We start from the raw sequence: 25,493 nt of genomic DNA on the forward strand, positions 1-25,493 counted from the left end.
CTCAATCACCCCATTGGGCTGAATAACTGACACAAAGTGAGTTGGGTAAACCAACTTTCTGTCTTCCTTCTCTCAAGCAGATACCAGCTGGTAGCCTGTGCTTGGCTGTTGCTGACCTTGGCTGAGTTCCTGTTGTGGCTAAGTACTAACAGATTACTCTGTTCCCCTCTCCCTCTATTACCTTGTATAGGGTGGGGCAAGAGAGCAGGGATGGGGAAGCTGGTGGTTACCCCCTATACTTTGTCCAGAGGGATTCTTGTGTTGTTTACAGATTGTAAGTCCATGTAAATATTGTATACCCTGTACATATTCCTTTCACTTCATAGTTTAGCTTGTAGTTTTGCTTGTAAATACAGCTTCATTTGCTTCCAACTGAGCTGGTCAGGCAATTCTTTTCTGGGGGTAATTTCAACCCCCCACAAGGGGGAAGGCAATGGGAATGCAGAGTCACACAGTGCCCAGCTGTCTCTGTGGAAAATGTTTTCTTCCTAGTTGGCATCCAAATTCCAAAGCAGATATGCCATTGCAGGACATCCTCCAGCCTCCTCCTACACCTCCATTAATCCTTCCTTCGGCAGCATGACAAATGTTTCCTCATTATTTAGCACTGTTTGAAATCCACATAATCTTGTCACTGAGTCACCATTGGAAAATGGCAACTTTGGCTCCCCAGAAGCTATGCAGTCTCCTGTATAAATGTGGCCTTGCCAGGGGATCTCTGTTTTGACCACTTTGTAAGTTAATGGGAAGGAGGGAGGGAGTGGGGGAGGAGGTGAATGGTCCCCTGGATCTATCCAGGGGTGTCTGAGGAGTTTCTGTGCTCTCTATAAATTGTAAACATGTCTATATTATACATACACTGTGTGTTCATTGCAGTTCTGGAGTTCAGTGTGCTTGTAAATAGAGCTTCATTTGCTTCCATCAGGGGGGTAGGACTCCATGATCTCTGGAGGTCCCTTCCAACCTCTAATGCACTGTGAGACTCTGATCCTGTGATTTCACTTTATAGTCAGAACTCAATCATTTACATTCCCATGTCACTTAGATTGTTAGGGCAGTTTTGAAGTGAGAGTCCTGCTCATGCCTTATTTACTCTGTTATGATCCGTGTTGCAGAGCAGCTCTGGAGCATCTCAGGCTGCGCCAGGGGAGGTTTAGGTTGGAGGCTAGGAAGAAATTCTACACAGAGAGAGTGATTGCCCATTGGAATGGGCTGCCTGGGGAGGTGGTGGAGTCGCCGTCATTGGAGGTGTTCAGGAGGAGACTTGATGGGGTGCTTGGTGCCATGGGTTAGTTGTTTAGGTGGGTTGGATTGGTTGATGGATACGATGATCTTGAAAGTCTCTTCTGGTCTGGTCTGGTCTGGTCTGGTCTATTCTATTCTATTCTATTCTATTCTATTCTATTCTATTCTATTCTATTCTATTCTATTCTATTCTATTCTATTCTATTCATCCAGACTGGATTGTGTTGGGATGCCACTACAGCACAAGAGGTGTTGCAGGATCATACTTAATCTGCTCTTGCAGTAGAGAGACATTCAGTCTCTCTACTTGGGTCCCGCAGTCCAAAGCAACTCCACCCCACCGGAACACAGAATGGTCCTGAGCACTATCTAATCGACTGAGCACAGCTCTGCAGACCCCTTCTGGCACACTGTACTGCTTGCTCATTCGTGTGTAACTTGCACAGCTGACCTAGATCCCTTGTCTCAGCCAAGTTGCTTTGACACTTCTCTGCCTCAGGAAGGACACTGCACCTCTGCACTCGGTGTCGAAGAAAAGCAAGCTGTTAATCATGACTTCTCTTTTGTTTTGTTCATGTCAAACTTTCCATGAGGATACCACCACAAAGACAAATAGTGAAGGGGAAGGAAACAGCTTGTATTTTAATTGTTTAAAAGGCCATTTCCTCTGTGTCACTTTAATTCTAAAGCATGAGGTGTAAGGTTGTAGAGAACACTGGTGTTTATCTTGAATCTCTGCCTGTGTTTTGGAACAGAAATGCAACACCCAGGCCAAAGACAATCCTAAGCATTTACTGCTAAGGTCACTGCTCTGCAATTTGTTGCAGTGACAGATCCAATATTGCACTTGGGGAAGAGATGGGCTGGTTGTTAATGCACTATTACAGGCACAGTTGGGAAACTGGCTGAACACCAGGTAATTGGGAGAGCTGGGGATTATTGCACAAGTCCAAGAGTGTTGTCACTTGTGGCTTGATCACTGACATTGGGAAATAGTTAATTGATTTGTGTATACACACAAAAAATAGCCTAAACCATCTGTGTCTTCAAATTGAAATACAACTTCTCTCTGTCAGTCTGATTATTCTGCTACAAGAAGTGTCTGTCACACATCAATCTCTCTGTTCTCATTTCACTTCGGTTTGTCACACCATTTAGAGGCCTGACTCCACCAGAGCAATGGTTTAATTAACAGAAAAACATTTGTGGAGGAAACTCTGTATGAAACATGAAGAATTGAGTAATGACCCATTCAGATAAGATCTGCCACAGCTTCTGGATGTGTTTGTGGAAGACACTTTGTTCCATTTGTCTGCTGATTATCTATGATTTTGTTGCTGTTTCTCTGTGGCAAAGAGGTTCTCCTTTCAGCCACACACTGCACTGTGTGTCATATTGCAGGGACTGCCCAGACGTTGTCAAAGCATGCAAACAACAGATACAGATTACTCTAGGGCATGGAGTGGGGCAAATGCATACAAGGTGTGGAATAAATCCACTGACAGGATGATAAATCATTCAGCTCTGAAACAGAAAGAGACTTGCCAGAGGAGGAGGAATGTCAAGAGCAAGAAATCAAAGTTAGGTTGTGAACAAAGCTGTTACTGTGATCATCACACATTGCCATGTGGGCAGAGAATGTCTGTAGGGTAATGGTGGCTGTGTTGAAAAGAAAACAAGGGAAACTTCAAGGGATACTTCTGGCTGAACCCATCAACTACTGTGTTAGACCACACTAATTATTAGGCACGCACCATGGCACAGGGTTGGCATTAAGACTAAGTTGTAAAATAAGTTACATTGTGTGATAGAGGTAGAGAGATAGAGATATAGAGATAGAGAGATGGAGATAGAGAGATGATAGAGAGAGGAGAGAGAGAGAGAGAGATGATAGAGAGAGTTGAGAGAGAGAGAGACAGATGATAGAGATAGAGATGATAGAGAGAGACAGAGAGATAGAGATAGAGATAGGGAGAGAGATGATAGAGATAGAGATGATAGAGAGAGACAGAGAGATAGAGATAGAGACAGAGACAGATATGATAGAGATAGAAATGATAGAGATGAAAGAGATATAGATAGAGATGAAAGAGAAAGAGAGAGAGATGATAGAGAGAGAGAGAGAGAGAGAGAGATAGAGATAGAGATAGAGAGAGAGAGATAGAGATAGAGATAGAGATAGAGACAGAGACAGAGACAGAGACAGAGACAGAGACAGAGACAGAGACAGAGACAGAGACAGAGACAGAGACAGAGACAGAAGGTTCTGTTTCTGCAGGAAAGGCAAAAGCTAATGCCAGTTTCTTGGGGGAATTATTTATGTAGCTATTAAAGCTGCTGTCTGGGATGACATCCCCAGAATAAAAGGAGAATAAAATACATTTTGAAAAAAGCTGCTGAACTTATTGCACTCAGATCAAGATGGATGTTGGGTTAGTCATGACCTGATAGAATATCATTGTTGGGAGGACATGGTACTGTTGCAGCCACTGCTCTGAGGGCAGCTGCTGGACATGTGCAGAGTGCAGGATTCCTTAGCTGACCAATTCCTTAGCAGGCTGCCTAGAGCAAAACAATCACATTCCATGGGGGCCAAGACCAACAGCCTCACCTTGGCACCCTTGGGTTGGGACATGCTGCAGAAGCCACCTCCTGGACATGCTGGCACCTCTCACTGGGAAAAGATTTTAGCTTAGAGATGTGGTTGGGGTTTACTGCTGAAGGGATTGATAACAAAGAGTATAGAAACAGCCACTCTGAGCTATAGAGCAGACTGGGGGGGGTTAGGGCTTCTCCAGGGAGTTCAGTTAGGGCTTCGGTGTAGGGATGCTGCTAGGATTATGCTCAGGACTTCTGTTAGCTGTTAAGGGCTTCCAAGACTTCTGCTGTTAAGGACAATCTAAGAGTCTGAAATGCAAGGGATTCTATAATGCAGCAATAAAGTATTTCTGGGAGGACTTCTGAGATTCTCTGCCCTCTGCATTTCTGGAAACTCATCACTATATGGCAGTGAGGGTTGTGCCTTCATTCGTCACCCATCGGCAAGGGAATCAGGAAGACAACAGTAGGCTCCCTAACCTGGATGGCTGACTGACCCTTTTGAAGAGCAGCAATGTACTAGAGATGTTCCCACATCAGGCAGATTGTTTACAACAAACTGCACATCACATCTCATCTCTCTATGTCTTGCTTAAAAAGTTCTGTTCTGAAGGTGCAAAACACATTGACAGCCCCAAGACACACGTGGCTTCTGCAGTTCCAAGCACGGCCTGAAGACCTGAGTCTTCGTAGTGACAATTATAGTGAGATAATAGAGTGCAGAGAGGAAGAGCCAGATTGTAGCCTTTTACAGATCTGAGACTTCTTCAGATTCTTCAGATTCACAGAATCACAGAATTTCAGGGGCTGGAAGAGACCTCAAAAGCTCATCCAGTCCAACCCCTCTGCCAGAGCAGGATCACCTAGACCAGGTCACACAGGAACACATCCAGGTGAGTTTTGAATATCTCCAGAGAGGGAGACTCCACAGCCCCCCTGGGCAGCCTGTGCCAGGGCTCTGTCACCCTCACAGGGAGAAAAATTTTCCTCATATTTAAGTGAAACTTCCTCTGCCTCAGCTTCCACCACTGCCCCTTGTGCTGGCATTGGGCATCACCCAGCAGAGCCTGGCTCCAGCCTCTTGGCACTCACTCTTTACATATTTACAAACATTGAAGAGGTCACCTCTCAGTCTCCACTCCTCTAAGCTAAAGAGCCTCAGCACCCTCAGTCTCTTGTCATATAGAAGATGTTCCACTCTCTTAATCATCCTTGTGGCTCTGCATTGGACTCTCTCAAGCAGCTCACTGTCTTTCATGAGCTGAGGGGCCCAGAACTGGACACAATATTCCAGATGCAGCCTCAGCAGGGCAGAGTAGAGAGGGAGGAGAACTTCTCTTGACCTACTGGTCACAGCCCTTCTAATCCACCCCAGAATGGCATTGGTCTTCCTGGCCACAAGAGGACATTGCTGGTTCCTGGTCATCCTTCCATCCACCAGGATCCCCAGGTCACTTTCCCCTTCACTGCTCTCCAGCAGGTCCATCCCAAACCTGTACTGGTGCATGGAGTTGTTTCTTCCCTTTAAAAGGATCAAGGACAACGAAGTGTTTCAAGCCCTCCTACAGGGGCTTTTTAATTCCAGAGGGTTTGTAATCTCAGCTGATTTTCCAGAGACTGTGATTTTAATGAGAAGCAATGATAAAAATCAGCTGTGACAGGGAGTCCTCCAGGAATGCAGCGGAGTGAGGGAGAAAACTGCAGACGCTCAGGAAAAGCGAAACTACTGCTACAGGCAAACAAATGCAATTGATGGGAGCTGTAATGAAATTGCACTGCAACGTGCCTACGGTCAGCTGTGGCAGCTGAATGGTATTTCATTAAAGTACCATAACTGCATCAAATCTGCTCATGTGCCCAAGGCCTAAAACCTGAAACATGCAAAATTGTTAATGACAGATCAGCAAATAGGAATCACAGTCAGGGGGAGAAAAAGCAAGATTGTAAAATTTCCAGCTTCACATCGAGATGATGAGAGTCTGGCTCCAAACCTCTCCTCTCCGAACCTCTCCGAACTTCTCCTCTCCGAACCTCTCCTCTCCTCTCCTCTCCTCTCCTCTCCTCTCCTCTCCTCTCCTCTCCTCTCCTCTCCTCTCCTCTCCTCTCCTCTCCTCTCCTCTCCTCTCCTCTCCTCTCCTCTCCTCTCCGAACCTCTCCAAACCTCTCCTCTCCGAACTTCTCCTCTCCGAACCTCTCCGAACCTCTCTGAACCTCTCCGAACCTCTCCTTTCCTCTCCTTTCCTCTCCTCTCCTCTCCGAACCTCTCCTCTCCGAACTTCTCCTCTCCGAACCTCTCCGAACCTCTCCTCTCCGAACTTCTCCTCTCCGAACCTCTCCTCTCTGAACCTCTCCTCTCCAAACCTCTCCTTTCCTCTCCTCTCCTCTCCAAACCTCTCCTCTCCGAACCTGTCCTCTCCAAACCTCTCCTTTCCTCTCCGAACCTCTCCTCTTTGAACCTCTCCTCTCTGAACCTCTCAAACCTCTCCTCTTCGAACCTCTCCGAACCTCTCCTCTCCAAACCTCTCCTCTTCGAACCTCTCCGAACCTCTCCTCTTCAAACCTCTCCTCTCCTCTCCTGGAGGTGGTGGAGTCACCATCATTGGAGCTGTTCAGGAGGAGACTTGATGGGGTGCTTGGTGCCATGGGTTAGTTGTTTAGGTGGGTTGGATTGGTTGATGGGTTGGACGTGATGATCTTGAAGGTCTCTTCCAACCTGGTTTTTATTATTATTATTACCTCTTAAAGCTCTCATTGTCCATAAGTACTTATCTTCTTCCCTTAAACTGGACAGGTGATTGAGCTTGACGCTCTGAAAACAGAGCAAGAACTTCCTGAAGCAATATGGAAACAAATGCTTCAATGTAAGGTTTTTCTCTGTGCTGCTGTGAATGAATGCTCCAAAGCAATTACAGCTGTCGATAAGCTCGTCTAAGAAAAGACTTCCAAAAAAGCCCCAGAATGTCCTGCTCTTGCTGTGCTGGCAATGGAAACAGGGAAAAGAGCCTTCAACAGCTTGCTTTAATTAAATCTCTGCATCAGAAAAGCTTCCTCAGCATGTGATTGATAATTGTTCCCCAGCACTGCTGTGGAGCAGGACTGATTACCAAGGGAATTAAAATTCCAGAAGCTCTCTCTGCAGAGTGTCTCTCTGAGGTCTGCTCTTCAGCCTCTTTGCTGCAGAGCTGCTATTAACAGTGGTGGGATTTAAAATTAGGGTGTGTTGGTTTTCTTAGACAATATCTCCTGGCATGATCAACATCTGAGAGCTTACTGGAATCCCTTCGAAGAAGTGTCTGATCTCTGTGCAAGGCACAATACAGCTGCAATCTGGGAATGTACCTGGGCATGCAGAAAACCAATCACAGCCTGAGCTGCATCAAGAGAAGCACAGCCAGCAGGCCGAGGAAGGTGATTCTCTCCCTCTACCCTGCTCTGCGGAGACCCCATCTGGAGTACAGTGTCCAGTTCTGGAGCCCCTGTTAGAAGAAGGATCTGGAGGTGCTGGAAGGTGTTCAGAGAAGGGCCACAAGGATGATCAGAAGGCTGGAGCTGCTCTGCTATGAGGACAGACTGAGGGAGTTGGGGCTGTTCAGGCTGGAGAAGAGAAGGCTCTGAGGAGACCTTATTGTGGCCTTGCAGTATCTGAAGTGGGCTACAAGAAAGCTGGGGAGGGACTTCTTAGGGTGTCAGGCAGTGATGGGACTCAGGGGAACTGAGTAGATTCAGATTGGATGTTAGGAAGAAGTTCTTCCCCAGGAGGGAGATGAGACACTGGCACAGGTTGCCCAGGGAGGTGGTAGAAGTCTCTTCCCTGGAGGTTTTGATGGCCAGGCTGGATGTGGCTGTGAGCAACCTGCTGTAGTGTGAGGTGTCCCTGCTTGTGGCAGGGGGGTTGGAACTGGGTGATCCTTGAAGTCCCTTCCAACCCTGAGGATTCTATGATTCTATGATTCTATATCATAGGTTGCTGGCTGTAGGAGAAGGGTGGTTTTGGATAGCTTTGGAAGGCTATGGGGAAGATTTGCCTTTGATCAAATCAGAGAAGTTGAATTGAACTTCTGTATTGCAACAATTGTTGACCCTGACACGATTCACACACGCAGCCTTCTGATATCAACATGATTGCTGGAACATAGATGTTCAATTCACCCCGAGCACAGCTTCCAGGGCAAGATGCAAGCAGGCAAAGATGTTTATTACTTTATACAGCAAAGTTATATCTTCTATCAGGAGGCCCATGTGTCACATCTCAGCTGGCTATTTCTCCTGGCATGCATGTAATTAAGGCATACAGTAGGTCAAAACAACAAAACAATATTTTAACACATCCAACCACATTCTGCCTAATTTCTCTCCCTCAGTTACAAGATGTTTTCATTCTTTCCTGAGTCAAAGACTAAACATAGGCTTCTCTAAGTCCAACAAAGGCAAATCTCCCCCATAGCCTTCCAAAGCTATCTGACAACAGCCCTTCTCCCACAGCTGGCTACAGCTGGAAGCAAAGTAGTCACAGAGCAACAGACTGATCTTGTGGACTGAGCATGGGCCTGATTCAACCTCTCTAAACTGCTCCCCTAGCTGTGCATTATGGCTGCAATGCTCTGGGCCATGTCATTTTATCACCTTGTAACTAAGTCACTACTTTAATTGATACAAATTAAAATTGCTCTACTGACCAGTTCATAGATTTTGTGGCTATTAGGTCTCTGTGGAGCCTCCTCTTCTCCAGGCTGAGCACCCCTAACTCCCTCAGCCTGTCCTCATAGCAGAGCTGCTCCAACCCCCTGATCATTCTCATGGCTCTCATCTGGACCCTCTCCATCAGGTCCATGTCCTTCCTGTATTGAGGGTTCCAGACCTGCACACAGCACTCCAGGTGAGGTCTCATCAGAGCAGAGCAAAGTGGCAGAATCACCTCTCTGGATCTGCTGGCAATGCTGCTTTGGATGCAGGTTGTGATTTGCCTTCTGGGCTGCAAGCTCACCCTTTTCCCCGTGTCAGAGCTGTCTTGTCTGCCAAACCAGTAGCAGTGCAGTGTTTGCCTCAGTGTGCCCACATGCTCTGCACTGTCTTACCTACTCTATTGCAACTGTAAAGAAAATAATAAGGAGACTATCCTGGGGTTTGTTTGTTTGCTTCCCCCTTTCTTTACTAAATGTGGTTCTTTAAACTGTTCAGTTTTCCCATTGTTTCCTTGTTCAATGAGCAATCCCAGAGGCCTTTGGGGGTCAAAGCCTTGTCTTGGGAGAAAGTTGGAATGGGAACTGTGAGAAAATTCTCAGCTGCAGAATGGAGTGGAGGATACTGGGCCTCCTTCCAGTGCTGTGTGGGTGTGATGGCTTCAAGGCACTTTGCCAGGTATTTCTGTTTCATTTTATAGCAACAAAAATAGCTTTTGCATTAAAACAATCAAACTGATTTCAAATAGCTTCTCCAAGTCAAGAAAAAAATACATAAGGCCACATTCAGAAGACACTAAAACCCTGAGCAACAATCTATTTCATTTGGAGGGGCTTCCTCAGCTGAGCCCTGAGCCCTGAAGGGGCCCTTCACAGCTTTGTTGCCCTCCTCTGCACTGGCTCCAGCACCTCCACATCTCTCTTGGATTGAGGTTCCCAAAACCGAGCACAATACTCAAGCTGTGGTCTTAGCAGAGCTGAGTCCCAGGGGACAATCCCCTCCCTGCTCCTGCTGGACACAGCATTTCTCATCCCAGCCAGGATGTCTTTGGCTTTCTTGGGCACCTGGGGTCACTGCTGGCTCCTATTCAGCTGCTCTCCCTCAAAAGACACTCAACTGTTTCATGTTCTGTGCAAACAAAGCAGAAGGCAACCAAAAGACACCAGGAAGAGCCCTGGAAATGCCTGAGGGACCCACATACAGCAGTCACCCCCAGTACTGCATGCTTGGGCAAAGTGATATCGCATCAACTTCACTGTCATTTTGAAAGTCTATTTCACTTTGGTTTAATCTTTCTCCCACCAGACTCAAGTATGCAGGTTGTGGATAAACCAAGAGCTACATGAATTATCTCATTCCTATGGATTTGGCACAAACTCTTGTGAATCAACAGGTTCCAAGGCAGACCACAACCTACCCCTTAAAGGGGAAATTGTTTCCAAAAGAGAAGAGCTGATAATCCTCAGTATCTCTGCCAGCATCACTTCTCTCCCTCTGCTGGATGGGCATTTTTATGGGACAGAATAATCTAGTCTGTCTTATTAAGTCCTCCTGTCATTCACAATAGTCAAGATTCACATCCCCTTACCAAAGAGGATTGACTCTGTTGTGCATCTTTGAGGCACAATGCTGTTAAAGCAGGTAAGCTCACAGCTCAAAGACACTGCAGTGGGCAGGAGAATTGGTTTCTCCATGATCAGTGCTCTGATTTAAATTATTCAGTTTGACAACAATTTAGGCTGCTGCTGTGCTGAGTCCTCTGATCAATACTATCTCACTGCTCTCTTTTTCTACTCCCAGTTGCTATTTTCATCTTTTGCTCTTAGTTTTCCACTTTGGATCCCAAAGTCCTTGAATTATGGTCATTGCTTTGCTCCTTGTCGAGTGTCTAAAGCAATGGAGCCCCAGTCTGTAACTGGCATGCTTAGATGGGGTAGTAAAACAAACGTGTCACAGGTACTACTGATGCTGCAGTTGTTATCCTACCTGGGACCATGCAGGTGATCAATGAATGGCAATAAAGTTGTTCCTTTTGATCACCACATGTACATCTGCAGAAGGTGTCTGACATCTACAGCCATCACTGGAAGAGACCCTGCCACTGAGCAGAAGGAGTAGTTCAAGCTTGCCTGAGCATGTGGAGATCCTGTGGGGGCTGTCAGAAAGCTTTCTCTGGTGATCAGATGGCATCAAAGCAGTTCCAGGATAAACTTGAATTTTGATTACAGGTATAGCCACCCTTCACTTGCTGCATTTTTGTTCCATCCTAAAGCAAGGTGAAGAAAGCCCAGAAAGTTGGAAGGGCAGTTCTAAACCAAAGCACTATGCCACCACTCCTTTTGCTTCCATCAGAAGAAGACTTCACCAAAATCCCTTTATCTATGCACGTGTTCTCTCAGCTTTGTGAACTCTAGAATCACAGAATTGTCAGGGTTGGAAGGGACCTTAAGGCTCAGCCAGATCCACCCCCCCTACCATGGACAGGGACACCTCACACTACAGCAGGTTGCTCACAGCCACATCCAACCTGGGTGCAAAAACCTCCAGGGATGAGGCTTCCACCACCTCCCTGGGCAACCTGTGCCAGTCTCTCACCACCCTCATGGGGAAGAACTAAGAAACTACAGTAACAAAATGACTAAGCACCATATGTCAGCTGGATCCTCCTATCTGACCTACCTAGGTCCCACCATCCCCAGCATCCATCCCCTTCCTTCCCAGGCTAGCTTGATGCTACAGGTTTATTTTCTCTGCTTCAACAAAGCATCACCAGAAGGTTCTAGAGAGACAAGTGGTAGACTCTAACAGGCCCTGTCATCTCCTCACTGTCTAGGCAGAATTTGGGGTGAATGGACAGTGGCTAGCAAGATGACTCAAGCTGAAATGCCTGTGAGCCTCACTCAGGCCTTCTGGTGGAGTTGCCATATGTTTATTTGCAGTTTTGTCCTGACAAAGACAGTGTTTGTTGAGCCAAAGCAGCCTTCCTTACCTTAAAAATAGCACCACATAGCTACTGTGTCATTCATCCATTAATGAGGTAAGGCAGTTTGGGAAGGCTGGGAAAAGCACATTTAGCCAGCAGATAAAGAAAGATCTCATCCATATCCACACCTTCCAAAATTCCCTTGATCACCTGGAGGCATGTGATGCCATGCTAGCACTATTGGGTGGGGTTTGTCACTTACTCTGCAGAGTGCTTGGCTAAGCCACATTCTGGAAGAATAATTGCCTTGCTCTTCACCTTGATTCTGTATATGCAGCACTGGAAGGTAAGGTGAATGTTGGTCAACATCCATACCCTCTGAGATATTACACATTCAAGAGCTGTGCCTCTTCAGGAAGGCAGGCTATGCTTATGTCTTCCTGTGTTTTAAGCCCTCTAAGGAGGAGTGCAGCTCTGTTGTTCTCCTGGTCCAGGGCCATTGGGTGACAAACGGTGCATGCACCCCATTGCCACAGAGCAATGAGATTCCAGAGGTGCAGAGAGCAGAGAATCTCAGAAGCCCTCCCAAAAGTCTTTTTTTCACTCTGTTGTAGAATCCCTTGCATTGCAGAGTCTCAGAAGTAGTCCTAGAAGCCCTTAACAGAAGTCCTAAGCATATCCTTTATTAGAATAAACCTTTATTAGAATAAACCAAACCAGGTTGGAAGAGACCTTCAAGATCATCGCATCCAACCCATCAACCAATCCAACCCACCCAAACAGCTAACCCATGGCACCAAGTACCCCCTCAAGTCTCCTCCTGAACACCTCCAATGAACACCTCCAATCCCTAGCAGCATCCCTACACTGAAGCCCTTGCAAAATCCCTATCTGAGCTCCCTAGAGAAGCACTAACCCCTCAGTCTGCTCTATTGCTCACAGTGCCTGTTTCTATACTCTGTTATCAATCAGTTAATCAATAAAACCCAACCACATCTATAGGCTAAAATCTTTTCCCAGTGAGAGGTGCCAGCATGCCCAGGAGGTGGCTTCTGCAGCATGTCCCAACCCAAGGGTGCCAAGGTGAGGCTGTTGTTCTTGGCCCCCATGGAATGTGATTGTTTTGCTCTAGGCAGCCTGCTAAGGAATTGGTCAGCTAAGGAATCGATCAGGTAAGGAATCCTGCACTCTGCATGCATCCAGCAGCTGCCCTCAGAAGACTGGCTGCAATGTTAAACCTCAGTGAGCACTTTGTAAATAGCAAATAACTCTGCTTTTTTATTTGGGGGGGGAATGCCTATTCCCTGCTGCATGCATGTGATGATACTTCTACACATTTGACAAGTATTTACTTGCTTCAGCATTTAAACTTTGCCATCTGTTTGAAAAATGGTGCTGCAGGTCTGTTATTGCTTGTGCATTGCCTTGGATCTTTCTTAAACCATTTAAGCAGTTATTAAAATCACCCAGGAGCTCTGACCAGCTGCAGCTGAATATATTTTCATCCTCACATCAGGTGGTATTAGCAGCTGTGCAGGCTGGACTTGGTGATCTCAGAGGTCTCTTCCACCCTCAATAACTCTGTGATCCTGTGATTTGCCTGCAGTTTTGCACACATTTTAATCAGATAACTTACCCTTTCTTTCTGCCTGAAGGGATCAATAAAGGGAGGAAAGAACAGAAAAGCCAGACCCAAAGAGAACTAAATTCTGGGGAAGCTGCATGTTAAATCTTCATTTTGTGGAGCAATCTTATGGTCCCAGACTGCTTTACAGATGCTAATTGTTTCTCAGGTTGTTGCAGTCATAGCTTGGCTACATTATAGATTACAGGAACCAATAAAAAACCACATTAGTGCCAATACATCCTGAAATGGCATTCTGTGGCTTAAAGGCAGGCTAGAGGAGTACAGAAAAACATTGCAGCTCTTTTCATTGCTTCTGAACCTCTTCCATGAAGCCACAAATAAGACTGCCCAGCCTGAACCAAATAATGGGGCACATTCCTTGGCTCCCTCTAAACCCTCCTGCAGTTGCAATACAGCTAATAAAAGTGGCATTCCTTAATCTACTGCACAGCTGTGTTTAGCTCATTAAAGACCCCTCAGCTATGGGGATATTTTTAGACTAATATTCTGAGCTAGAATCTGGAAGCAAGTAATGCTACTTCTGCATTGGCTGCTCACAAAAGAATGCACAAAATGTTCTTAAGGAGCCCAAGAGGAAATACAGTGTTAGGAAATGGCCCCTGAGGGAAATTGCAGTAATGCCCACAGCAGGGCAGAATGGTTCCTGGCTAACAAGTGTGGATACATTATCAGGGATGTTTGCTATACATCCATCTCAACAGCACTGAACATGGAAGAAAAATGTATCCACCCTCAGCCTGGTCCTTGGTGCCATGGTTTAGTTGATTAGTTGGTGTTAGATGATGGGTTGGACACTATGATCTCAAAGGTCTCTTCCAACCTGGTCTGGTCTGGTCTGGTCTGGTCTGGTCTATTCTATTCTATTCTATTCTATTCTATTCTATTCTATTCTATTCTATTCTATTCTATTCTATTCTATTCTATTCTATTCCTCCCTACCCAACTCCATGCTGTTCTACCCCATTGTGCAAAAACAGACACACACCTCAGTCAGAGACCCAGGCAGATGCCCCTGCAGCACATGGTGGCATATGATGGCAGAGAGGAAGATGAGCGATGTTTTGGAGCGCTGCAGTCTTGGTCTCCAACTAAACTCACTGAAATAATGTGTTTTGCTACAGGAGCCATAGTGAGCTCTCTTAAGGTAGTTACTGTGTCAGAGCCATGATAAGAGAAAAGGCATTATCTGGGTTAGTGAGTGTGTGTGACAAACCTCATCTCTGCCACTGAAAAGAAAGTCTGCAGTCTGATCACATTCTGTGATGCAGAGGCCTTGGGCTGACTAATAGTGCTGATGTTTGATTACCACAGTAACCTCAGCTCCTAGCTGCATGGCTAGGCCTGTTCCATGCTGTTCTGGACTCCTAAGGGACTGTATCTAAATAGAATCCATGCTGCATTCAGAGAATCTTCTGCCAGCTGTGCCAGGTCTTGTATATATTTTTATGTACTCCTTTTCCTTATGCCTTTGGAGCCTTCCTTTTCCTTAAATGCCTTTTAGATTTTGTTAACCTTAACTTTTTGCTTCCAAATTGAGCCAAGACTTTTTCTTTTGTAACTTTACCTGTCTTTTCTCCTCCTGCTTAACTTTGCTTATCCCATCTAGGAAAAAGGGGAGAGGGGAGGCAGCCTCAATCTGTTACATTTTGGGCATCTGGGCTCCAGGAAAAAGCTTAAACCATGGCAGCTGAGTAAAAAGTTCTTCTGTTACGAAGCTTATCTTACTTTGTATCATCTTATGCTGTATGCTGCACTGCAGTCAGGTTTCAGACTGAAATGGAAGTGGGTTTAGGAAAAAAAAGGCAACACAGCCAATTTGCCTGCCCTTTGAGGTTCTGAATAATGTTAGAAATGGAGATGCAGTACAGCAAGGTCTCAGCAGAGTGATTTTGTTAAAAGACAATCACCAAATAAAGTATGGATTTTCACCAATCAAAGGATGAAAGTGCACTTACACTTTGTGGCAGGGCTTGCATGTAATGACAAACCTCATCTCAAAGGGCTTGATCTGGCTGCCCCTGAAATCAATGGCAAAACTTCCATGCACTTTGGCAAAGGAGGGAAGGGGTCAGAGAGGTTGCACACTCGTTTAGGACAAAGCCATCTCCTGCAGATGCAATAGGGTCTAAATTTGGTATTTTTAATATCTAGTGGTTGAGTTGAAATTGGAGTAGAGAGCCCATTGCTTGCCAGACCTTAACTCCTCTCTGCTCTGTAAACACGAATGTCCAAACTGTAATGCATCTACACTCATGTCCCATGATACCTGACCCTTTCTTCTTTAGTCACCAAGTCACTATTACAGCACGCTGCCACTTGGAGGAAAAATTGCAGCAGAACCTCCCTGGAGTAAATAATAATCCTATTACTATGTGACAGTGTATTTGGTTTGGCTGAGCTGGAGGTAATTCTCCTCGAAGCATCCTTCTAGTGCTGTGTCTTGCAGCAGTAGTTGGTAACACAGCAGTGTTTTGGCTACTGTCTTCTTCCAACATTTCCCCACCCCAAGAGCACACTGAGGGGTGAGCAAGGTCTGAGCCAGCTGACCCAGACTGGCCAAATGAGGTCAGCTCAAACATAAGAATGAAGTGAAAGAAGGAAGTTGGGGGAATTCATCCATGGTGTCTGTCCTCCAGAGGTACCCTGAGCATAGAGAGCCCTGCTGCCCGAGACCAACCCTCGTCCTGCTGATGGGCAGTAGCGACTAACAGCTCCCTCTTCTTCTTCTCCACACCATCTATTGCTCTGATTATCTTTATTATTAAATTGCCTCTCTCTTATTACTGGCTCTTGTTATATTTTCCCCATCTCCCCTGTCCAATTAGGAAGGAGAGTGATAGAGCAGCTTTGGTGGGCATCTGGCCCCTAGCCAGGGCTAAACCACCACAGATAGTAGGTCAAGAAATGAGACACTGGTCTCCTGCAGCAGGATGCAGCTTGGCTAGTGCACTACAGCAGGGACAGCAGGGCAAGGCTGGTTGCAGTTCAGAAATGAGAATATGCCTGTTTAGAGAGCATGCCTTTTTGGTCTTCCTCATGCTGTTTGAAAGCTCTTTACTTCATAGAGCTGCTGTCTGAGTAAAGGTTTCTGACCCTGATAGCACTGCTTTCAGTTATACCCAGGTTGTACCAAAGAACTTGAGAGCCCTGAAGCTTACTTTGGCTAACAGGCACTCTGTGAAGTAGCTGTGCTGTTTGTATGGAACAGACCACTCAGTGTACATCAGTTAACAGCTTAGGCAATGCTGTCTCCTAGACTCCAGTGTGAGTTATTATTCTTTTTCCTAGCAGATAAAGGACTAAACATTTAAAAGAAAAAGAAAGAGTTCTAAAAACAGAGCCTTCTGAGCTTGGTCCCTAGATGTCCTCTTGGGATTTTCTCCTAGGATTGTCTTCCTAAATTCTGAATTCTTTGTGGTGTAAATTCACCATATTGGAGTTGCTTTTTTTCTGCCAAGAGAGGTCTTTTTTCACTTATATCTGGATACCTGGATGCTGAAGGGACTGGAGCACTGCCCTATGAGGAGAGACTGAGAGCCCTGGGGCTGTTCAGTCAGGAGAGGAGAAGATTGAGAGGGGATTTAATCAATGTTTCTAAATACCTGCAGGCTGGGGGTCAAGAGGCAGGGGACAGGCTGTGCTCAGCTGCACCCTGGGATAGGACAAGGGGCAATGGATAGAAGCTACAGCACAGGAGGCTCCACCTCAACATGAGGAGGAACAACTTCACTGTGAGGGTCCCAGAGCACCAGAACAGGCTGCCCAGAGAGGTTGTGGAGTCTTCTTTTCTGGAGACTTCCCAGCCCCATCTGGATGCATTCCTGTGTGACCTGTGCTAGATTCTATGGTCCTACTCTGGCAGGGTGTTGGACTTGATGATCTTTGGAGGTCCTTTCCAACCCCTAACATCCTTTGAGCCTGTGATCTGCTGGATTTATGTGCGGGATTTATGGGTGTGAAATAGGCTGCTTCCTGTGTCCTCCTTACTGGGTTGGACACACAGGACACCGGAGGTGTAGCTTGTGTGGCAGTCGCAGTAGGCACCCAGCCTGAACTGCCACACAAGCAGAGGGGACAGAAGAAGGTAAGAGAGCAAGCACTGTTTATGTCACTGCTCTCTATCCCCATCAGCAAGCCAATGAATTCTACAGACCTTAGCATTATTTTCCTTTTGCATCCAGTGGTAAGTTATTTTACTTTCAGCCTTTGCAGTCAGGATCTAGGCTGAAGTTCCCCCTTCAAACTGTAACACATGCTAGGTTTATTTACTGGGAACTAAAGATGAGTGGGTTTACTTTTCAAGACCCTTGCAGTTGGTTTAGATCCAGACCCAATCTCAACTGAATTTCCCACAGGTAGAAGACAAGGGAAGGTGATAAGTTTTTCAGATTATACCTTAGCTCTCCTGGTTGAAAATGGCACAGCAGCCTTCCAGCATTTCAAACAATTACAAGGCAGGTGAAGAACCAGGGAAAATTGGAAGCTGAATGAGTCCAAGGCAATAGACTGAGGTTAAATTGCACAGGATAGGTAATCAGACTGGGCCCTGCTGTCCTCCTGTAGGTAAAAATTCTAGCCATAAATAAGACTTCCAGTGATTCTGCAAAGGTAGGGTGAGGGACAAAAGATCAGGGGTAAGGTGAACTAAGTAATCACTTTGCAACAGGTTTCATACACAGAATAAAAGAAATTTGACAAGTTCTCTGTTCACAAGTTCAATCCAGAATGGGATGTCAGTTATTTCAGGGGAAGACACAGAACAGAACACCAAGGAGTACAATAACAGGGAGCACAGGGCTGTGCTCCAGACCCCTCCCCAGCTTTGGTGCCCTTCTCTGGACACGCTCCAGCAGCTTCTATCTTGCAGTAGCAGGCTGCTCTCTTTGCCTCCTCGCTCTTTGCTGCTCAGCTTTGGCTTTCAGGCTCTGCTATCCTCCCTCTGCCCTTGAGCTTCTCTATTTTTGCTTCTCTAAAGGTACAGGGGAGCCTGAGGTTTGTGTAGCTGTCTTGGGGCCCTTTGTCCACAAGAGGGGACAAAGAGCTGAATCGAAGGTAGAGGGGCATCCTGTGCTGTTGTTATGCTATATATATATATAGCTGTAAATAGACTCTGTACATGTTTATTGCTTTTTATACACTTATATTGAGGGGGGTTGTAAATACAATTCCATTTTGACTTCCAAGTTCCTAGTGTGGTGAGATTCACTCTCTGGAGCAGACTTCTGAAAAATAAGTTATTGGGGGGATCTAATTCAACCCACCACAGCCTTTAAGAGGGAGCATTTTTAATGCCACTACAAGTGCAAATAGCTCTTGAACACAGCAGAGAAGCCTACAGGTTCCCAGCAAAACACATTTGTGTTCAGAAAATATGTGCAAAAGATACTTATGTGGGAAAAAAAATTAGTTCTGGGCTCCAGAGTGTGACCTCTGCCTTGGAAGAGTTTTACTTGTTGCAGTGAATAGAAGGAGAAAAGGATCTGTAAGTCATAAATACAATCACCCAGGATCACAGGATGCTGTTTGGGGTTGGAAGAGACCTCAGAATATCATCGAGTGCAACCCCCCTGCCAGGGCAGGACCATAGAATCCAGTGCAGGTCGCACAGGAGTGTATCCAGATGGGTCTGGAAAGGCTCCAGAGAAGGAGACTCCACAACCTCTCTGGGGAGCTTCTTTCAGTGCTCTGTGATGCTCACGGTGAAGAAGTTCCTCCTCATTTTGTGGTGGAACCTCCTTTGCTGGAGTTTCTACCCACTGCCCCTTGTCCTATCCCAGGGTGCAGCTGAGCAGAGCCTGTCCCCTCCCTCTTGACCCCCAGCCCTCAGAGATTTAGAAACATTGATTAAATCCCCTCTCAGTCTTCTCCAGACTAAAACCCCTCCCTTCCAACTGTGGACACAAAGCTTTCTTGCAGAACAAATATACTTAAGTTATAACAGAGATGTTACCAAAGTCCAGCTGACTTCCAGAAAGTACCACCACATGTTTACTGCTTCAGACAGAGTGAAGAGTGAATTAGGTGCCAAGAAGTCATCTGAGTCTGCCCTGAAGTGAGCTGGAATCTGATATGACCCTTTTATCTCCTTTGGCAACTGTACTGCAATAATTACAAGTGTCTTGTCTTCTGTAGCTGGAAGATAGGCTTCAATATATGCTCTAGGATATATCCAGATGCATACAGGTCTTCACTCAATATGTCTCATCAAATGTGAGCATTTCAGTCTACAGTTCTGCCCTTTAGATAGTAGAGGTCGACTGAGGGAAAGACTTTAAAGTCATGTGTCTTTGACTGCAGGACAATAATGAACAAATGAAACAATTATCATGTCTCTGAGGTGATGCTGATTAGCCATGACTGCTCAACATGTCACCTGGAATCATCGAATTGTCAGGGTTGAGAGAGACCTCAAGGATCAGCCAGTTCCAATCCCCTGCCTCAAGCAGGGACGCCTCGCACTACATCAGGATGCTCAGAGCCACATCCAGGCTGGCTTTCAAAGCCTCCAGGGATGAGGCTTCCACCACCTCCCTGGGCAACCTGTGCCAGTCTCTCACCACCCTCATGCCAGACCAGCTCATCTGGAAGCAAATGAAAGCTGTGTTTACAAGCAAAACCCCAATCTACAATGGAATGCAGTGAATATGTACAAAACACACAGGATTTGCAATATCTCCAGGTATTTGCAATTCACAAAGAGCACAAGGACCCCCCTAGCCAGGGACCAGGGGAAGCACCCCATCCAGTCTCTTCCCAAACACCTCCAGTGATGGTGACTCCATCACCTCCCTGGGCAGCACATTCCAACGGCCAATCTCTCCATGAAGAACTTCTTCCTAACATCCAGCCCAAATCTCCCCTGGCACAGCTTGAGGCTGTGTCCTTTTATGTTCTGGGCTGTTTTGAGGGGGGAAAATGCTGACACAGCTTATTTTCCGCTTCAATAAACTTTACTGCACAACGACATTGTTCTAGCTCAATAAGCTTGTTTAATGTTCAAGCCTACCCAGCACCTCTGCCAAAACCCAGTGTGTACCTTGTGTGCACTTCTGCTGCAGCTGTTTGTATAAGCAGGGGGGCTCAAGGGATTATAAATTGCAGAGAAACATTGATCATAATGATAATATTTGGTGTCCTTTGGTGATGCACAAGAAAATCTCCAGGGAAGCCCTTCTGTAATGTCTGGAAGCGATCATTTTCTTTAGTGGAAATAAACAAGGTCATGCAGTATGGTAGCCCTCAGTGGGAGCTCAAACAGCACTGAGCACCAGAATCTAAGGTATGTGCACTGATTAATGTGTATAAACAGTCCCTTGATATCACAGACTACCTGACAGTTTTACCCTCCTCAGTCCTTGCAGAGCTGGCAATCTGTTCAGGTTTGAAGGGGGAGCTTTAGCCTGGATTGTGACTGCAAAGACTGAAAGTAAATTACCATTGGAGGCAGAAGGCAAATAATGCTAAGATCTATGGAATTCATTGGATTGCCAATGAGGTTATAGAGCAGAGGCAGAAACAGTTCTTGCTCTCTTTTCTTCTGTTGCTTCTGCTTGCAACTTTCTTCCCTCTCCCCCGTGGCCTTGCCAGGGGATCTGTTTTGGCTGCTGTGTGATGTAATGGGAAGGAGGGAGGGAGTGGGGGAGGAGGTGAATGGTCCCCCTGGATCCATCCGGGGGGGGTCTGAGGAGTTTCTGTGTTGTTTATAACTATCTCTGTATTGTACATCCCTTGTATATTTTGTGCATATTCATTGCATTCCATGTTTCTAGGTATTAGTTTGCTTGTAAATAGAGCTTCACTTGCTTCCATCCCAGATGGAGCTGGTCTGGCAATTGTATTTTGGGAGGTAATTCTCTCAAGTCAGTCGGTGGGTCATTTCAACCCACCACCAGGGTCTCTCTTCAAATCTCATAGGGGTTTATATACAAACAGCACACAGAACAAAGCACAGCCTTGAGACAAAGAGCTTCTTACATTTAACCACAGGATACCTCTCCTGAAGCAAAGTAGTCATTTCCCAATTATTATGGTAGTGCAAGATAAATATGAGTTAGAGGAAGGATCCAGCTGCCAAGCTCAAAACCCAAAAGAAAGACACAACCTCTTGTCACAGAGATTTCCCTGCTGCTTAATTCCCCTGTCTGCTCCTGTGCAAACATCACTTTTTTTTTAATGAGGAAATGGTCTGTGAAGCTGCAAGAATGAAAAATGAGATATAGATTCAATTAGCTGTAGTGCTGTTGGCAGGCCACTTCAGGTCAGCAGGAAAGCTTTGAAAAGCGAGGCGTTTGTAAGGGGAAGCAGACAAATCTGAATGCAAACTCAGCTGGCTCAACTGCGAGCCTCTTATGGAAAACCACTGGAAGCCATAATTGAACGTAGCCCTCCTGGGAAGGAGCCCTAATAAACTGGAGGACAACTTGTCTGCCAGCATTCTGATTTTGCCTTCACAGCGTTGGAGCCTTTGTGCAATTACAGGAGCAAGTTCACTCACAGGAATGATTACCCTGCGCAGGGAGAGTGAGGGCCCGTTTTATCCTCCTCTGCAGCTCACATCCATCAAAGAAATGGCTTTCTATACATAGCCTGCTTTCCAGGAGTTTATTTTCAAAGGGTGACCATCATTTTATGGGCACAGGCGACACCTGGACAATTTACTCGGGCGTTTTTTTATGCTTACAACCTGTGCAGCAAATACAAATGTGAGGAGCTGCACACCTGGCTGAGCTGCTGCTGTGCAGGCAGAAAAGAGACACACAGTTTAGATACAAGTTTCTGCTGCACCTGCAGGAAGAGCAGTTATGCCAGTGACAATATGTGTCTGTACAGGAACTCATAGAATTGTCAGGGTTGGGAGGGACCTCAAGGATCAGCCAGTTCCAACCCCACTGCCATGGGCAGGGACCCTTCACACTACATGAGGTTGCTCAGAGCCACATCCAGCCTGGCCTTCAAAACCTCCAGGGATGAGGCTTCCACCACCTCCCTGGGCAGCCTGTGCCAGTCTCTCATCACCCTCATGGTGAAGAACTTTTTCCTAACATCCAATCTCAATCTACCCATTTCTAGTTTTGCTCCATTCTCTCCAGTTCTATCACTCCCTGACACCCTCAAAAGTCCCTCCCCAGCTCTCTTGGAGCCCCCTTCAGATACTGCAAGGCCACAGGAAGGTCTCTCAGAGCCTTCTCTTACCCAGACTGAACAGCCCCAACTCCCTCAGTCTGTCCTCATAGCAGAGCAGCTCCAGCCCTCTGCTCATCCTCGTGGCCTTTCTCTGGACACTTTCCAGCATGTCCATATCCCTCTAGTAATAGGGGCTCCAGAGCTGGACACAGTACTCCAGGAACAGGCTGCCCAGAGAGATTGTGGAGTTTCCTTCTCTGGAGACTTTCAAGCCCCATCTGGATACATTCCTATGTGACCTGCACTAGATTCTAGGGTCCTGCTCTGGCAGGGGGGTTGGACTCGATGATCTCCCAAGGTCTCTTCCACCCCCTAACATCCTGTGAGCCTTTGATCATTTTATTCAGGAAAAGTCTCCAATAAAGAAAGAAAAATCATGAGGTTAAATAACTACTTTGCTACTTAGAGTGAAGGGAGAAGTTAACTTCTGGTCCAGGTTGTCATACAGTTTATCATACAGGTAATGCTTACTGACTGTATGCCAGAATGACACAGACACATTCAATTCAGCTTCAGTGAGGATCAGGTGCTCAGGTCTAATAAAACCTTTGCTGGCACAGGCCAAGAATAAAGAAGTGGAATGACTCAGGCATCTTCCCCAGCTTCAGGGCAGCTGCAGGTCAGTGTGACTCCAGCAACAGTGCAGTCATTCTGGCAAGTCAGCCAAGAATTGCTAAAAACAGTGCCCTTAGATCTGAGTCAAAGCATGACTGAGCAGAATGGGATAAGGATCAAGCCTACTTTCTTCCTTCTTTTCGTCTTTCCTTTCTGTATATCCCAAACTACGTCCAAGGCATTCATCCCCAGGGAGGTGGTGGAGTCACTGTCCCTGGAGGTGTTCAAGAGGGGATTGGATGTGGCACTTGGTGCCATGGTTTAGTCATGAGGTCTGTGGTGACAGGTTGGACTCGATGATCTTTGAGGTCTCTTCCAACCTTGGTGATACTGTGAGACTGTCATCTTCTCTGAACTGCAGGAGCCTTGATATATCTTTGTAACTATTCAAATCCCTTGAAACTGCTCTGGGTTTTGGGTGGGGTTTTTTGGGGCTTTGGGGTGGGTATTTTTCCCTATAGATCCTTACCATTCTGTGCAGAATGAATCCAGTGATTTTAGAGTTTAGCTCCTCTTTCATTTGCCCCAATTATGTAAATGACTATGAAAATACAATTCTGAAGTACTTCACAGAATCACAGAATCCCCCACTCCCTCCCTCCTTCCCCTTGCCTCACACAGCACTAAAACCAGATATCTCACTGGAGAGAGAGAGAAGTTGAAAGCAGAAGACACAGAAGAAGAAAAGAGAGAGAACTGTTTCTGCCCCTACTCTATATCCCATTAGCAATCCAATGAATTCTATAGATCTTAGCATTATTTTTCTTTTGCATCCATCATTGGAGGTGTTCAGGAGGAGACTTGATGGGGTGCTTGGTGCCATGGGTTAGTTGTTTAGGTGGGTTGGATTGGTAGGTGGGTTGGACATGATGATCTTGAAGGTCTCTTCCAACCTGGTCTGGTCTGGTCTGGTCTGGTCTGGTCCATTCTATTCTATTCTATTCTATTCTATTCTATTCTATTCTATTCTATTCTATTCTATTCTATTCTATTCTATTCTATTCTACTTTCAGTCTTTGCAGATCTAGGCTAAAGTTCCCCCCTTCAAACTGTAAGAGGTAGATGTTTAGCAAGGTATTTTCAGTGTATTTAATCAGGAAAGTTGAAGAGAAAGAAGTGGTTGCGCCTATCGCTCAGAAACACCCTTGCTAAACTGCTAAGAGTCACGTCTTTGAAGTCATGGTCTGACAAATTTGCTTAGTACTTAAAAAGTCTCTGTGTAATGAAAAGCTTCTACCACAACATGCCTGTTCACTCTGGTAGTCATACAACAGTGCATCACAGGTCTAAAAATAATTCTGGATCAATGGGCAGTAAATAATGCAAAGGTGGTGGAGTCGCCGTCCCTGGAGATCTTCAAGAAAAGCCTGGATGAGGTAATTAGTGCCATGGTCTAGCTGCTTGGATAGGGCTGGGTGACAGGTTGGACTGGATCGTCTTGGAGGCCTCTTCCAACCTGGTTGATTCTATGATAATCAAACTTTTACCTTGCTTTAATAACTACTAGTCAATTTGTATTTCATGGCAATTTATATTTCATGGCACAGGAGACTGTTAAAATGAGCACATAACCTAATGGTGAATTCATATTGCATGCTGAAACATCCCACAAGGGAAGAATTGGCTATGCTAATATTATATGAAAGAAGTGGCCACTGGCAAATAATTCACTGTATGGAGTTCTATGATAGGTATAAACTCAGGGGAAAAAGTCCTCCAACCCTGGGAATGGAATGGAATGGAATGGAATGGAATGGAATGGAATGGAATGGAATGGAATGGAATGGAATGGAATGGAATGGAATGGAATGGAACGGAATGGAATGGAACGGAATAGAATGGAACGGAATAGAATAGAATAGAATAGAATAGAATAGAATAGAATAGAATAGAATAGAATAGAATAGAATAGAATAGAATAGAATAGAATAGAATAGAATAGAATAGAATAGAATAGAATTAACCAGGTTGGAAAAGAGCTTTGAGATCATCCAGTCCAACCTATCACCCAACACCATATAATCAACTAACCCATGGCACCAAGCACCCCATCAAGTCTCTTCCTAAACACCTCCAGTGATGGTGACTCCACCACCTCCCTGAGCATCACATTCCCAAGGCCAATCACCCTTTCTATGAAGAACTTCTTCCTAACATCCAGCCTAATCCTCCTCTGGCACAGCTTGAGGCTGTGTCCTCAGTCAGCCAGCCTGCAGATGCATAATATTTTCAGATCTTTTTAGAACTAACACAATAAGTGACAGAAATCATTCAGTCCATGCCTGCATGCTAGTTTTAGGCTGTAACCTGAAAATTTTCTACAGATCTTGAACAGAGAGTGAGACAGCTAGTGAGACAGCAGAAAAATCTTCTAGTTGGTTGCTGGAGACTCACATTCTTCACTGAAAAATGTGAGATTAGTTTTATTCTGACCTCTTCATCCTCACTGGACTATGGGATTCCTTGTTTATGTTTTATTGTACCTGTAACTGTCAAGGACTGAGCACCAAAGTGCCAAGGGTTCAAAAAGTCTATTATTGAAAGGAATGTTGTTTTTTTTCCCAGCTTGCTAAGGCTCCATGATTTGTTCTATGCTGGCTG

The 25,493-nt window shown here is 45.6% G+C and overlaps 1 long non-coding RNA gene across 1 annotated transcript in view; it reads left to right on the forward strand.

Moving 5' to 3' along the window:
• Positions 1 to 633: 633 nt before the first annotated feature.
• The window catches only part of LOC137448238 (uncharacterized), a 44,647-nt gene continuing 19,787 nt past the window's right edge, over positions 634 to 25,493 (forward strand). Inside the window, exon 1 of the long non-coding RNA XR_010989020.1 lies at positions 634 to 734. This is a non-coding gene — a long non-coding RNA (uncharacterized lncRNA). The remainder of the gene's footprint in view (positions 735 to 25,493) is intronic.

Source organism: Melanerpes formicivorus, unplaced genomic scaffold (assembly GCF_026170545.1).
Source record: "Melanerpes formicivorus ecotype bairdi unplaced genomic scaffold, bMelFor1.0.p_v2 SCAF_23, whole genome shotgun sequence".
NCBI classification, from domain to species: Eukaryota; Metazoa; Chordata; class Aves; order Piciformes; family Picidae; genus Melanerpes; species Melanerpes formicivorus.